The sequence below is a fragment of the Micromys minutus genome (assembly GCF_963924665.1).
Source record: "Micromys minutus genome assembly, chromosome: 16".
NCBI classification, from domain to species: Eukaryota; Metazoa; Chordata; class Mammalia; order Rodentia; family Muridae; genus Micromys; species Micromys minutus.
In genome coordinates, this window is record NC_137985.1 from 10,073,662 (window position 1) to 10,090,081 (window position 16,420).

Below are 16,420 nucleotides of genomic sequence, written 5' to 3' on the forward strand. Positions count from 1 at the left end.
CAATATTTTGAGCCAAATCCTAAGAGAAGAGGTTTGGACTGAGGTCTAAAAGTACTTAACTGAAATGGAGCCACGGAGAGACAAGTTTAATCTTGGAGACACACGTGAGGGGAAGAAGTAGAGCTGATAGTGCTGAAGGCTTTCAGATCTGCCTCCTTGTTTCCCTTGGCAGTGCGTGTCCAGGACCACCATTTCAAATATGGCCACTTTGGCTTGCAACAGGGCTCCTGGTCCCTTTTAGACTCGTTTTGTAGTAAATCTCGTTTTACGATGAGACGAGCCTTGTGGAAAATCCCCTCCCTTTGGTCTCCTTCTCTTACTTGCAGTATACAACCCTGGCGCTTGGAGTGCAGTGGCTTATTTAGAGATAAAAATGCTCAAATTTAGGCTCAGAATTTCTGAGGTAGTCTGAGTCTTGGAGATCTTTTCCAATAAAAGTCTTGTTTCGTTTCAACATAGAGCAGAGACGTCTTTTCACTTTCGAACAGCTTCAGAAGGGCTGTGGTCCTACTCCAGGTCAGTGCTGGCCCCACGTACATCTGCATCAAGCCTCTAGAAACTGGGTATCAGCAGCTGCACCAGCCAACAAAGGGATGTGAGGCGCAAGCTTCAACTGAGCAGAACTGTGGCCCTTACTTTGTAGCTAGAAATGTCTTTGGCACATAGACTAGACAAGAGTAGGGCAGATTGGAAATTGCAAAACCCAGCAAAGAACTGAGAAAGTCTGTAACTACTTGACATCCTCACTCCCCCAATCCTGCCTTCAGTTAGTTCAAGATGGAAGAAATCAATACAACTCAATGTCCCACAAAATCTTATCATCTAAGTTGGCTTTCTAAAATTTTCCATTTGTATATACTTTTTGATGATGTGGTTTATCTGACCCAGCAGGCAAGACAAATGACTCCTTAGCTACATTCTGCTAACAAAATTACAGGAGATGGCCTTGAGGGATGATTTTTCTACAGTTGTGACCATTCATGAAGGCAGCTAATCTTCAAGTGTCCAGTGGCAGTATGTCATGACAGGTGTACCTAATACAACTCTGGATGTCGGGCAAGCACAGGAGAAGCCGCAGAGAGCCTAACAAGTGGGGACACGTGGGGATTGAGGAGATGAGATTTGGTGCCTGGGAAGTAAAAAGGGTCAAATAAAATCCCAAATGCATAAACACCCATAGGTCTTTTCAACACATCAGAACAAAAGATGTAAAGGTACAACGTCAGAATCATACTCCCACGTGCTTCCCACCGCCTTCCCACTCAGGGGTCTTAGTGTTGTGTGTAACTGCTCCTACCAGCAGCTTGACTGGTCAACATGCCTACATTCACATCGCGCCCAACCACTTCTCATAAGGTCTTTCATTACCTAGGTCTCACCCAGTGAAAAGACTGGGCTTGAAAACTCGCCATCGTCAGTGACTATGGTAAAGCCACCCCTCTGGTCTTCCTGCTGAGTCACCCTGTATAGCCTTGATACCATTACTCTCCATAAAGAGCCCTCCTGCCCTCAAGAAGACCTCCTAATGTCTTAGTTGCATCTGACTCTACTATTTTGAATATATGGCTGAATAACTGAATATAGACTGGCAGTATAGTTCAGGATACACACCCTCTCCATTCAGGGGTCTCTGAGCCCTTGAATAAACACCTAAAAGGAAGCTTGTCTTGACAGGTAAACTCAAGTATTAGCAACACAGCAGCGCGGAGGTAACTAAGAGCAGATTAATCCGTGAAGAAAAAGGTAAACAATGAAGTCAGAGGCCATCACCAAGCCCCGGGAAGTTACAAAGATGAAGTACGTCGTGCCCTTTGCACTGGTCTTACACAGTATGCCCACTGTAGTTGTTAAATAAACCTATAATCTGAATTAATCAGGTATTACTCATCTAAGCAATGTGGCTTTTTTTCTAGGCGGGTCTGAATGTGTGTCCCAGGCTTACTCAGACCTTTGTCTTGATGCTTCTCCACTCAACCTCCTAAGTGATAAGGTTTTATATGGTGTATTATGCATTTACATCTCCTAAAGTGAACATATGGTTCCTCTGCAATTTTCTCTGCTTATTTAATTAAAGAATAGAGATGTCTCAAACAAATATCTTCCTTAAAGAGACTTTTAATATACCTTAATAAACCTTTTTAATAAAAGAAACCTGAAAATAAAAAATAACATCACACAGCAAAATTACCCAGATCCAAAGTCTATACAGCTTAATGAACACAATTAGAATTGGCATTAAAACATAAACTGTGAAGCTTCTTATTACAGATTTCAGTGCTGAATATGTTTTATGCACTTATCCACCATTCAAACAAACAATCAATCAAAAAAGTCTATCACAGAAAGACTAAAAATATAGCTTTCTGTCCTCTTGCATTAGAATAGACTCGTGTCTACTGCCTGCATTCACAAACAGATCATAAAATAAGCTTTGAGGAAAAGAATAGAGGAGAGAAGAGGGGATGGGAGAGAAAGAAATGGGTGAATTGATTAGCATCTCTTCAGATTGGCAGCATTTGGTATTCTTCTCCCGAAAGTGTCTGCGTGTGTCAGAGCTTAACACTGTCACTGTAGGGCTGGTGCCAGGGCAGGGGCTGTCACAGACTGCCTTGTCTCTACCTTTGAACAGTCAGCGCTTCTAGAACATCAAAGAAAACCAGCCCAGATCAATTACTGTTAAGGAGAAAGTCATCAAGGAAAGAACCATCTTCCTGCCAATGGCTGAGTGAGAGTTCTTGTAAGAACAGCTAATGTGATTGAGAACAAAACATTCCCCTCATGAAAGGATTGCATGCATTTTCATTCTGAGTCAAGATGCTCCCACAATTAACAAGCAACACTTCTGTTGACATTTAGCTATATCTAGGAGAAAACTTGGTGAGCCAGAAAAGTCAGTAGGTAAAAAAGTTTTTTTAGTTCTCTTTTTGTTTTCAAAGCCTAACTTTGTTAGTACTTCCTTCATAAAACTACCTCTTTCTTAGGAGGAATTTTTTTTATTCATTTGGCCCTGTTTATGAGCATGCTTGATTCCGTCATCCCCTCAAGCCAGCAAAGTAGGAAAAAATGGTAAAAGTCTGTACAGAGGTCACAAGGACCTTTAAGGCAGCAGCTTGAAATCAAGAGCTTGCAAAATGAGGCATTTGAAGTTGTTCTTGGGGAATATATAAGTAACAGGGGTTGAAATAAAATCTAAGACAAGAGGCACAATTATCAACGTGTGCTTTCTCATCAGACATCCGTATTAATGTGATTGCTGCACAAAGAACGCCATAGACCCCAATAAGTACACATTTTGTTATTTTCTTGGGCTCTTTGTAAAGCAGTTTTCATATTTTAAATCTTGTTTACTAACAATAAATTTAAAGGGAGCTTTAAAAACAAAACAAGAAGGAATGGTTAGACAGCTCGGTTCAAATGCAGAGCCCACATAAAAGCTGGACACAAGGGCATGTGTCTGTAATCCCAGTCTGCTTATGTCTAGTGGAAAGGAAGAGACAGGAAACCCCAGAAGCTCCCAACTTAGCCAGACCAGCCTATGAACTCTGTCTGTGACTGTGTCTGTGCCTGTGTCTGTGTGTGTCTGTGTGTCTGTGCCTGTGCCTGTGTGTGTGTCTGTGTCTGTGTATGTCTGTGTCTGTGTATCTGTGTGTGTATGTGTCTGTGTGTGTGTCTGTGTATGTGTCTGTGTGTGTCTGTGCCTGTGTATGTGTCTGTGTCTATGCCTATGTCTGTGTCTGTGTGTGTATGTCTGTGCCTGTGCCCGTGTGTGTCTGTGTCTGTGTATGTCTGTGCCTGTGCCTGTGCCTGTGTGTGTGTCTGTGTGTCTGTGCCTGTGTCTGTTTGTGTGTCTGTGTGTCTGTGTTTGTGCCTGTGCCTGTGTCTGTGTGTGTGTCTGTGTGTGTGTGCCTATGCCTATGTCTGTGTCTGTGTGTGTGTGTCTGTGTGTGTGTCTGTGTCTGTGACTGTGCCTGTGTCTGTGTGTGTGTCTGTGTGTGTATGTATGTCTGTGCCTATGCCTATGTCTGTGTCTGTGTGTGTGTGTCTGTGTGTGTGTCTTCTGTGTATGTCTGTGTCTGTGACTGTGCCTATGTCTGTGCCTGTGTGTCTGTGTGTGTGTCTGTGTGTGTATGTGTGTCTGTGCCTATGCCTATGTCTGTGTCTGTGTGTGTGTGTCTGTGTGTGTGTCTTCTGTGTGTGTCTGTGTCTGTGACTGTGCCTACGTCTGTGCCTGTGCCTATGTCTGTGTGTGTGTCTGTGTATGTGTCTGTGCCTGTGTGTGTGCCTGTGCCTGTGTGTGTGTCTGTCTGTCTGTCTCTCTCATATTTACTCACTCACACATACACACACTAGCCCATCTCTCCCATCTCACCCTCCACTGTGCTTCTGGCTTCCTAAGAATGCCTGGCTTCCCAGAATGCACCACCTATATGTCCAACTCAGAGTCTGTGTGTTTCTGATTCTTTCTGAACCACTCCATCACATTTATCTGGGCTAATTCTCTCCATAGCTTGCTCTTACCACCTTTGAGCATGCTGCTTACTAATGGTTTTGCCTATGTCAATCAGTCCTTGCTAGAATTCCTTCTTGAGGTAATCCCAGCTTATTCCTCTTAATGTTACATACTGATACATGCTTAGCACCTCAGATAATGTTTGGCAGATAGTTACTGATTAACCGATATTCATTGAATAAATGCAAGACTTTTTACTGTCCTCTCTAACAGAATCTACTCCTAGAGGTCTGTCCCCAGCAATGAGTGGTAGAATCTTGGCCCAGTTAAGGTCAACAGTTATCTGAGGAAATATAATCAATATCATCAATAAGAGCAGGCACTGTATTAAAATGGGCATCTCTTGTTAAATAAGGTACATCTTGTCCAGGTCATTTAAAAGCCAGGTCCTTCTGCCTGACTTCCCACACACGCCGGGATCACAGCATGCACAGGTTGCTCTTGGGGACTCTAGAGATGAATAGAGACTTGTGTGAACATTCAGACGCTAACCTATTCCTGCTGCAGGAGCTACTGTTTCTCCTTTGAGCTCAGCTTTGTGCTCTCATAACAGCTCTGTGTGCCAGTCTTAGTGAGTTTTCAATATACAGTGTACCGAGGCAGGAGGTACATACTTGTCACCACAAGGACTGTTGACCAACACAAGGTCTAGGCTGTGCTAGAAAGAGCCAGGCATGGGCATGGCGAGGAGGAGGCCTACGGTACCCTGTAGGCCAACTTTCTAAAACAGGGCCACGGTGCTTGCTTCTCCTCAAGCTCTTCTGAGTGGGACGGTGGCCAGTTGATTCCTGGTTGCTAACTCTTGTCTTCAATCTTTTTATTTTTACTTTTTATATTTTGGAAAAGTCAAGGGAGGAAGTAGAGGGTGGAATCAGGAGTCACGGCTAGTCCAGGGCCAACCTAACCAATCTTCCTTTGAATCTGGGTCAAAAACACAGACACAAGAAGCCAACTCTGAGTCTCCAACTGTATCAGCTTTGTAGACAGACAGACTTTGGTTCAAATCCTGGCTTCGTCCGTCCCTAGCAGAGTGACTGTCATCAAAGCAGCAACATTCCAGAAATCATCACCGTAAAATGAGAATCGCATGTGGTAATTATACGGCTTAGGCAATGCCTTTTATGTTAAGCAGTTACCACAGCTCCTGGCACACAGCAGTTCATAATGAATGGTAACTTCCCTGAGTAACACAAGACCCGATCCCCTTTACAGATACTGGTGAAATGCATCATGGTTCTCTTCGAGGGTTGTCTTTCTGTTGTTCCTGCGAAGAACTTTGGACCTAAAAGTAGAGTTAAGCCTTGTCACCTCATTTTCTTTCCTGAGTGTAGGCACCTGTGTGGATATGAAAGAGGAGAAACACAGGCTGCTATATATAAGGCCTGATACATATGTGTGTTAGGAAAGTTTTAGCATGCCCTTCCCTGCCTTGCCCTAAGATTTAATACCAGTTGCTATCCTGGGTGTGTTATCTTAGGTTTGGCATAAACACTTGATAAAACCAGGACAATTTTCTTAGTAACTTTGTTGAGGCTTGATTTTTAAATGTCATAAGGAGCTGAGAAGGCAGCTTGGCCTATAAGTTTTGCTGCACAAACAGAAGGACCTGTGTTCAAGTCCCTCGAATTCACTTTCAAAAGTGGCTCACACCTGTAATTCCAGTGCTGGAGAGGTAGAGACAGGAGGATACTTCATCCCTGTGCCTTGCTGACCAGCCCAGTCTAGCCAAATCCAAATCAGAGAGATCTGGGATCAGAGGCAGACCTTGTCTTAAAAGTGATATGGAGAGTGACTGAGGCGGGCCTCTGATGTCAGCCTCTGGCCTCCACAGGCATGCACACCCCTCACACACATGCCCACAGCCCCTGATGTCAGCCTCTGGCCTCCACAGGCATGCACAGCCCTCACACACATGCCCACAGCCCCTGATGTCAGCCTCTGGCCTCCACAGGCATGCACACCCCTCACACACATGCCCACAGCCCCTGATGTCAGCCTCTGGCCTCTACAGGCATGCACACCCCTCACACACATGCCCACATACTGTAAAATTGTTATTAGGCATGTAAAATCTGTCAGGCATGTAACTCGGCATTTCCCAAATCTTCCACCTTTAAAGGCTGGTGCTTCAGGCTACACAGGTCACAGCCATTTCCTGCCTATGGTGACACAAAACACTCCTTCCAATTTCTTAAGAACCTAAGGCATGAATTCTCATCATTTCTAAACTCTGGACTTTGGTCCATTTAGAACTCAACTGAAACGATGAACTCTGGTGGAATGTATAAGATACAAGACACGGGATAAGGAGCGGCGCAGTGTGTTCTAAGTAATTCTTAAAACCAAGGGAGGCACTGCTTTGTGCTGGCCACTGCCCCATGGACTTTTCATACTTAATTCATTTAGTCTTCACAAACATTATTTTGCCACATGTCTCAACACACCGAAGGACAGGGAGGTCAATTCTTGCACAAAAAGCATGCACTGAGCAGGTAAATGTCACACAGTCCCCTACATTACCTTCTACAAATGTAATAGTCAGCTTCATTATACACAAAAGAGGACACCGACCTCGGGGAAGCCAGAGATTTTCCCACAGCATGAACTCCAAGGACAAACAAAAAGACCTGGCCTGACTTACAAACTCTAAATCTTCACTCTGTGACTATTTATTTCAGTGTTCATACACGGCAGCAGAGTAAGTCAGACCCACACCTCACAAAATGTCTCTTCTCATAGACTCTAAGGAACGATGAGAAGCACTCTTTTCTAAACAGTGTTTTCTAGAGTAGACATGACCAGGGTACAAAATATTTTCTAAGCTGGGCTTGATCAGTGGCTGCCTAGTTTATGCTGTCATCATCTGCCCAAGAACATAGACACCCATTACAGAATTACACTGAGCTAATTATACACACACACACAGAGAGAGAGAGAGAGAGAGAAAGAGAGAGAGAGAGAGAGAGAGAGAGAGAGAGAGAGACAGAGACAGAGACAAAGACAGAGACAGAGACAGAGACAAACAGACAGACACATTCAAAGTATTGAGAGCTTTTGGTAAAGTGTAAGAAAAGTGGTGGAGGGGATTGAGACAGACTTTAGAGACTTTTTTAGCCATTTTTGTAGGCTTTTTCTAGCCTTTAGAGACATCTATTTGTTGGAGTTAGGAGTCATTCTAATAACATGAACTGAAAACAAATACAGTTTAAAAGAGATTCCCACGTTGAGAGAAGCTAAGATTTTTCCAAGTGGTTTTCCTTTTGTTTTGTTTATTAATTTGTTTGTTCTGAGACAGTGTTTATCTGTGTCACACTGGCTATACTGAAACTCACTCTGTAGACAAGGTTGGCCTCAAACTCAGAGATCTGTCTGCCTCTGCCTCGAAAGTGCTGGAATTAAAGGTGTGCACCACCACTCAGCTTGGTTTTCTTTGTTTGTTTTTGTTTTGTCTTGATTGACTAACCACTTAAAAGAGTATGAGGCTCCAAAGAGGCTTTGAAACTGCACTAGACCCCAAAATCTAGCATTTTCAGGATAAATCTTTATGTGTAAACAGGAGTAACAATCTTCTTACGGGTCACAATGAACCGCTGTGAAGATCCAGCGGTAAGGTGTACATAAAGCAGCCTCTTAACTGAGGCAGAGCTAGTGCGAGGTCCCTGTGGTTGTTATACAGTAACTGCTCATCCACCTGCTGAAAAAACACTTTTGTGTTCTTCTCTAAGAGATGCAGGCGTCCAGGCTTCAAGCTGCTGGCCCTGTGGGTGCGTGGATTAAAAGGCAGACACAGCCCTGACTTCCCAGAGCTTGCACTTGATCAGAAAAGACAGGCAGGAAAAATAATAGGAAGGGTGAGTTGTGAGAGGGAAAGGTGGGGTACAGTACCGTAAGGACCAAGAGAGGGGCCCCTAAGATTGGAAGCCCTCAGAATTCAGAAATGCCAGTGACCGGCAGATAGGAGTGGAGATGTGCAGATGGCGGACCTAAGCCGGAAAACAGCACGAACCAGGACGGAGGGGGGTTGGAGGGGACCAGGAATATGCTGGTGGAGAGAGATCAGTGAGACATGGAAGACAGAGGGATGGTAGACATGAGTGGGAGCCGTTGTAGGAAACTTTGTGTGAGGTAAAGTTGGCTTTTTTCCCTAAGTTACTCGGAAGTTACTAAAAGGCATTCTGAGGAGATGAGTTTGGGGAGGCAGCACAATCCTGTTTGGTTTCCACGCAAGACACTTAGCCCTGAGGCCATTACCCATCTTCAGTGAGTAAAGATGGAGGCTGTGGGGAGGGCCACTAAGGCAAATGCAAAACAACAAGGACCAATGCTCTTGGGTTCGAACACTCGGGTGAGACCTTTGCAAAGGAAGAGCCCACCCTGCGGATCCAGCTGGAGGCTTAGCTTAGCTGTGGGCCTGGTTCAGATGAGGGACAGCACTCCTGCCTGCTGTAAGCAGAATTAGCAAGCCTACTCACAAAGGACTCGCAACTTACAGATAACTAGGGCTATGCCTCCCTCCTGTCACTGCCTATTGAAGAATTCCTTTGAGAGAAATCTCTGCCACCCTATTATAGCCCCTAAAATCCATGTTCTGCAAGTTTCAAATTATTTCCATGTGCTGTTCCCTTCCGAGTTCTTGCTAGGTCATTTCCACGGGCTGTGTTTTGAGAGCATGCAGGGAGCGAACATGCATACACCCCCTCCAACTATGAACTTTTTACCTGGGCTTCCCTGCTGTGTCTGGTTGCTTATTGAAAAGTTAAAACAGTGCAGGAAATACTACCTCATCTCAATGGCATCGGCAGTTAAAGTCGCCTAGTGTCTGGGCAACGTGCCACCGAGCTACTTATAAAGGCTACATCACAGTGCAGTCCATCTCTGTTCCCTTTAAGTGGTACAAACCTGCCCTGCTCTAACCCTTCCCTAAGCTTGTGTTCATTTTACCCTATTTTATTAAATTTATAGAAGAAAAGATTACTAACGCAGAGAGACTTTCCAAACCTATGATTACTTAGCCATCTTCCTTTTGAATAGAAGGCTTCCTTTAAACAATGCAAAAGTGGCACTTTTTGTTTCCTAATTTGCTGGTCCTTGCTAGGATAAACACCTGGTTCGCCTTACTGGGAACATGGCAGGTTTTCAGGAATTGAGAACCACGCTGACTGAAGACGCACCTGTTGTGCGGGCACATCCTGATTTACGCTTTCCAGTTACAGGAGAAGAGACCAGTTAGTCAATCAGAAAGTGCCCTGTCTGCTCTCAGAGTATGCCTGAAGTGTGTGAGTGTAGGAAGAGCACACAGGCTGAGAGCAAAGATGTTTCTCCTTGAGATTTCTAGAAAAATGGAAATGATCTGGACCTCTTCTTTTTGTATTATACTTATTAATTAGGAATAGTTTCAGTTGCTTTAACACAAAAAGGGGTGGAAAGGAAAAGGACCAAGAGAAAAATAGGGAAAAAATAGAAAGCATATTCTGCTTGAAGTGAAAATTTCTTGTCTGGAAGACTTTTCTTTCTGAAACTCTGAATTTCCACCTTGGAAGCAAGTGGCTTCTCTTGTAGGACTAGTTCCCAACCTCCCCCAATTCCTGCCCTAATTTCCTGACATTCTGACATCAAAACTAGCCAATAGCAGACACCTGCACCCCAGACCAGCACCTCTTCCCGGTTTTCTATTTGAGTGATATTTCTAGCATGGAATTGTGTGTATATGCCTCTCTGGAGACATTTTCAGAAAAGGAAGCTTGTCTGCCCCACGCTCATAGAAAATGGGGACTTCAACTCTTTACCCGGCTGTTGAAACTTCACTGTATTCCGAGGAGAAGCCAAAGCATGCTGCTCCTTTATTCCATTGTGATGGGAACCCTCGTCACTGTTCTTACACACTTGGGGCGGGGCTGTCCCAGATAAACCTGCACTTGGGTGTTTTCTTGGAAACTGCTCATGAGCTCTTAGAGAAAAGTTTCAGATCAAATGCTTCATGTTCAATAATCATGAGACGCACAGGGCCCAGCTGCTCCTCCATCTCAGCTTCTCTTGTCTCCACAGCTGTATTTCAGAGATAGAAGAGCTGGCGAATCAGAAGAGGCTTAGAGTCCAACTTCATTGGACTGCAGATGCATTAGACTTGTTGTGGTCTGTTTCCCTCTTCATGACACTGAAAAATTAGTTGTCTCCTAAAAGCAAGCTCTAGAGGGCCTAGAGAGACAGCTTAAGGGGGAAAGTGCTTGCTAGGTCACAGAAGGCTCCAGTTCCAATCCTCAGCAGCCCCCTGGAAGCCCTCACGGTCTTCCTGCACCTGCAACCCCAGCGTTGGAGGTGAAGGAGACAGGACAATCAGTAAGGTCCCCTGGCCGCCAGCTTAACTAGAAAACAGTGCACTCCAGGCTCAGTGAAGAAGCTTTCTCAAGGGAGTAGGGAGAGGACAGTGGAGAAAGACAGTTCATGACTTCCCCTAGCCTTTACACACGTGCGAACACACACACACACACACACACACACACACACACACACACACACACCCATACACAAGGTAAATGTCATTTTTAAAAGAGCAATTTCAGGTTTTCAATAAACAGCTGTGTTGTTTGCAGCTCTCTAGCTTGGTCAATGTTTTGAAAGAAATGGTTCCTCTTGGTCCCAGCCATAAAACATCCACCCAATAAATGAAAATTCAACCTCAACTTCAGGTGGTTTTAATAACAAAGATGTTCTCCCGAGGAGTACCAGCTCTGACTGTGTGTCTGAAGAGCCTCAGCTCTAAGGCCTGGCAGCCCACTGATGCTCAGAAGGAACCTGAGTACCAGACCGTTCTCACTTCTTTATTCCCTTTGGGTTTCTTTGTTCATTCGTTTGTTTCTGTTCTTGTTGTTTGTTTGCTCGTTCCCTTTACACCGGGGGACTCTGTAGCTGCTTTGTTACTAGTTAAAAAGTCATAAAATGATTGTGTGGGCACCTTTGCCCTGGACAATAATGTAAACCATGCAAATTTCTTTCAAAACTCAGGACACACAATCTAAAAGGCCCAGATCTGGTAGAGGTGTAGGAATTGAAATTTGTAAACGGAAGCAGCCACATTAAGTAACAGAAAATAGGTTTCGGGTCATGTGAATTCCAGGTACAGCAGTGGCGTTGCTGGCTCAACGTTCTGTAAAGTTTATTCGCTTTTTCCAAAAAAAAAAAAAAAAAAGAAAAGAAAACTTAATGACTTGTTTTGTCTATGTAGAGCCATGCCAGGAAACTTAGTCATGCATTGACTCGGTTACTGCACGTATAAAAGTGTCGTGGTTGTGGTGGGATCACTTACAAAAGGATGATAAACTTCAGCACACGGAGTTCTTACCTGGATTCAGCACACCAGCTCATGGCTTCCACTTGCTGCATGTCCCAGGAGGCTCTTCGTTCCTATGACCCTTGGCTCTGTGTCATGCTATGTGAAAAACACTTCCCCACCCTCTAGCTTAGCCCCGCCCACTTCCCAACCCTCTAGCTTAGCCCCGCCCACAGTCCTTTGTCTTTCTCTTCCAAAGCGGCCGCTTGTGTTAGTGTAGGAGACACTAACTACCCTTACTCGTGGATTATCCCGTCTCTCCATAGTCCTTTCTCTCTGATGTGTGGGTTCTGTTTCTTTAACTTTCTGTTAATGGGGATTTTTTTTTCGAGAGCAAAAGGCCTTTTCATGGCCCGGTTGTATATGACCCGAGGACCTAAGATGCTGGACACTTTGTCGTCAACCACCAACCTGGAACAGTGGGTCCAAGTCGGCTGTCTTATACCACTGGACAGTAAAGATGAAGAGAAAGCTGTGTTTAAAATCACTACAGAAAAGGTGGAAGTCTGAGCAGCATGAGAGAGGAAAGAGATGCTGACAGATAGAAGCTTTGGGATTTCCTTTGTCCAAAATTTCAAGGGCAATGGCAGAAACTGGACCAAGACCGAGGTCTCCTCTATGACTGGTTCACTCTCTCGACAGCAGCGGGCTGTGCCGACGGAAGCTGTAGCCTGTAAGCACGAGCCTCACCCAGCTGGGGATAATCACACGCTCTGCACCCAGTCAAGTTGGTTGAAGCCGCTTTGCCCACCTCTGACTCATGCTTTGGAAACTGCTGGCCTCCATTACCCACTAGACTTTGGATACTGTGTGGTCTTGCCTTCTCCAGCCTTGCAGGCATCTCATGTGCCATTAAGATGGTTGCCATCCTGGTCTGTGCTCTATTCCTAAAACGAGGCAGATGGTCAGAAACCATTTTTACTTGCAACTTAGTCTCTTATAATAACTACATGAGAAGGAATGTATTAAGGGCAAGAGTATGTAACAAGCAATAGTTCCCAGCATGCTTCCCTAGGAGAAAGGTCTCATGGGAGCCAGACTGTCATCACAGCCTTGTTTCTCTGTGTCTGTCTCTTAGCAGGTCAGCTGGACTGTCACAGTCAGATGCAGGCGTCATTCTTTCTCATCCTCAGTGCTCCTGGCCTCACCGTTTGCTCCTCACCTTCCTCCTCACTACAGCATAACTGACAATGTGTGGCTCCCACTCTGCATCCTTATTCCTCACTGCCTCCTGTGAGCTGACCCTACTGTGAGCTGACCCTACTGTGAGCTGACCCTACTGTGAGCTGACCCTACTGTGATCTCACCTTACTGTGAACTCACCCTACTGTGAGCTCACCCTACTGTGAGATAACCCTACTGTGAGCTCACCCTACTGTGAGCTCACCTTACTGTGAGCTGACCCTACTGTGAGATAACCCTACTGTGAGCTCACCCTACTGTGAGCTCACCTTACTGTGAGCTGACCCTACTGTGAGATAACCCTACTGTGAGCTCACCCTACTGTGAGCTCACCTTACTGTGAGCTGACTCCTGCCTCACTGGCAATCTCTAAGTCCCTGACGACTAGAAGATTTCTCTTTCACTGACAAATGTTATTAGAATGTATGAAAATTAGTAGGGTGAGCTTACTTGACTATTTATTTCATAGCATGGATCTGGTTCTTGCTTTCTCTGACATTACCAGTCACTACAAGCCACACACAGGGATTATGGAAGTAAAAGCTTTAAAAAAAAAATCTGAGCCAAGCTGGAAAACAGACAAGGAATGAGCTAAAATCCAGACTCAAGGGTTTTATCTACTTAGCTACAATCATGTGACTTCCATGTTATAACCTAGTGCTAGTATCAGGAGCGTGTTTGGGATGAGTAAGAAACCCGCCCATCTATTTCGGTCACAGTTGTACAAAACTGTCATCTTCAACAGTTGTTTGACTTCCTGGGAAGACAAGAGAAAACTGTTCTTTTGACAGGGCCCCCGTAACAGACGAAAAAATGCTTCTGCCTGAATGTGGGGTGGAGCACCTGTGAGTTTGTTACTCACAGGAACACAGAAGGCTCATCCCAGTTACCAAAGGCCCACTCCAGAATGGGTGACAAAGGTGACAATGCAGCAGTCTGAGCTCAGTGGCTCCCTGCTTGTCTCCATGGGAGTCTCTCCCCCTTGGCAATGCTAGCTGCTTCTAGAGCCTTAGGTAGGACACTGTGGCTCCTGTGACTTTTTCTAGTTAGCTTTCTGGGTCTCAGGTCTTTCTTTCTTCCAGAAGAGTGTCCATTTGTAGGAAATAGCCACCCAGCAAGCATGTCAAGTAGATGACAAAGTCAAGGTCAGAGCCGTGGCTCTCCTAGTTACTAACTTACTTAAACTGAACTGTCTGAACTCCCGTTGCCTTAGAGCTCATCCCATAACATGAGCTAGTGGCATCTGCTCTCAGAGCTGTTGGGAACGTGTGAGAACCTGTTATGTGAAGGGTGGTTCTGTAATCAGAGCTGGATTGCTCCACTGTAGCTCCAAAGACCAGCAAATTCTAGCAGATAGCCATGAACAGAACGAAGTTCCACTTGAATAAGGCACCTCAGAGGCAGTCTGTAGCTCTTATTAGAAGTTGTCTGGACATAGCTGTCCTTGCTTTGCTTCCTACTTTGGTGTTATGATGGAAGGCTGTCAGCTGAAACTGATGGGAACCACTCAGAGGCTAGACAGCTCACTCAGAGGCTTGCTCATACTCTGGTCCTCCCTGCATCCACCTCAGTTCAGAAGTAATCACAAGAAAGTGTACATTTTTGTTATCCCCAGACCCACCTTATTACAACCCTGGAAACTGTACCTATTGTCTTTCTTGGAAACGCACTAGCTCAGACACATCTGAGACAGAATTCAGTGAATTTCCCAGTACAGTGCCTCAGTCTGCTGGTGAGAAGAACTAGGGAAGGTTTGCTAGAAGAAAGGAAAGCCCATGCTCGGTACTGTTAACAACCTGACATAAAGAGAAAACCTGCAAAACCTGACCCAACACCATGCCGCTTTCTAGAGTGATCCTGGTTGTGTGTGATGGCTCACTCCGGGACAGGCTAAAAGCAAGCATAGTTTTGCTTGGCATCCTGAGGATGTGTGGAGCATCTCTAAGGAGATGTCAGGTTTGGGCTCTGTGCAATGCAGCTTTCTAGCACGGAACCAACAGCTCATGTTCTGCTGATGCTGAAGCAGGGGGGTGCTGCTGCATTTAGAAGATAAGGCAAGGGCTAGAGAGATGGCTCAGTGGTTAGAGCACTGACTATTCTTCCTAGAGGTTCTGAGTTCAAATCCCAGCAACCACATGATGGCTCACAACCATCTGTAATGGGATCTGATGCCCTCTTCTAGTGTGTCTGAAGACAGCTATTGTGTACTTATAAATAATAACTGTTTTTTAAAAGAAGAAGATAAGGCAAGCGCCATGTTTGCTGTACTCACATATACTGGCTAAGAGTAACGGTAAAGCTGGTATGCTTTGTTAAGGATTCTTCAGGAGCACTGGCTTTAGGCGGAACCACAGAAAGATGTTTGGATGGATGAGTGTACAGCAAACAGAACAGACTGGAGGTAGAAAGATGTGTGCGTGGTAACAAGGTCGTTCTGACTTACACAACCTCCAGAAGGAATCTAAGGTCCTGAACCAGGCAGGAAGTCTCTCCTCGAGTGAAAAAGTTCCTGTGACTCATTTCTAGGGTGAGGGCTATAAATCAGTCAGTAGAGTGTCTGCCTGGCAGATGTGGACCAGCATAAACAGGGCTTGTTAACCTGCAACCTGTGCACTCGGGAGGTGGGGGCAGGCAGATTAGAAGTTCCAGGTCAACCTCAGTAACATAGAAAGTTTAAAGCCAGCCAGAGCTACGTGAGACCTTATCTCAAAAGCCAAAACACAAATATGAGAGATGAAGAAACAAATAATTCAGGACAGTAGAGATATGCTGAGACCAGAGTGGTCATGGACATGTTCCTAAATTGGGCATGCAAATTATACATATATATATACGTGTGTGTGTGTGTGTGTGTGTGTGTGTGTGTGTGTGTGTGTGTGTGTGCAGGGCTCTCTAAGAGCACTGCAGGACACGCAACTTTTCCATTTGTCCATTCTTCCTTTTTTCAATGGGAAGCTTTGTGCCTCCCACACATAGGACTTGGCATATTGTGAATGGATGGTAGCCTACACGTACGCTAATGAGAACTGGGAAACAATTAAATCTGAGGCAAGAGTAAAGTAGACTTGTAAATTAACAAAGAAAATGTGTTTCTCCAGAAGCCAAGATGTCAAAGATACATTTTACTGGCTCTGTACACACTCAGCCTTAAACATCCAGCTGCTTGGAATGTTCTAGGTCCACACTTCTGAGGAGATCTATTGTGTTTTGAGGCAGGAGGCATCAGGCAGTTAAAAATTCTAGTCTTAGAAAGGCCCTTGGGCCCCGCTGTGTATATAAAAGCAAACAGACAAAATGCACATTGTTTTCAAGCTAACATTTAAGACAAAATATATTCTTTTCTGGGGCCTTGGCTTCCACACCAGAGCTTATATTTCATTCTTAGGAGATGGCCATACAAG

The 16,420-nt window shown here is 44.9% G+C and overlaps 1 protein-coding gene across 1 annotated transcript in view; it reads left to right on the plus strand.

Annotated features, from left to right (window-relative positions):
* MAML2 (mastermind like transcriptional coactivator 2) overlaps positions 1 to 16,420 on the plus strand; it is a 305,834-nt gene that overhangs the window by 234,465 nt on the left and 54,949 nt on the right. The gene's annotated exons all lie outside the window — the stretch shown is intronic.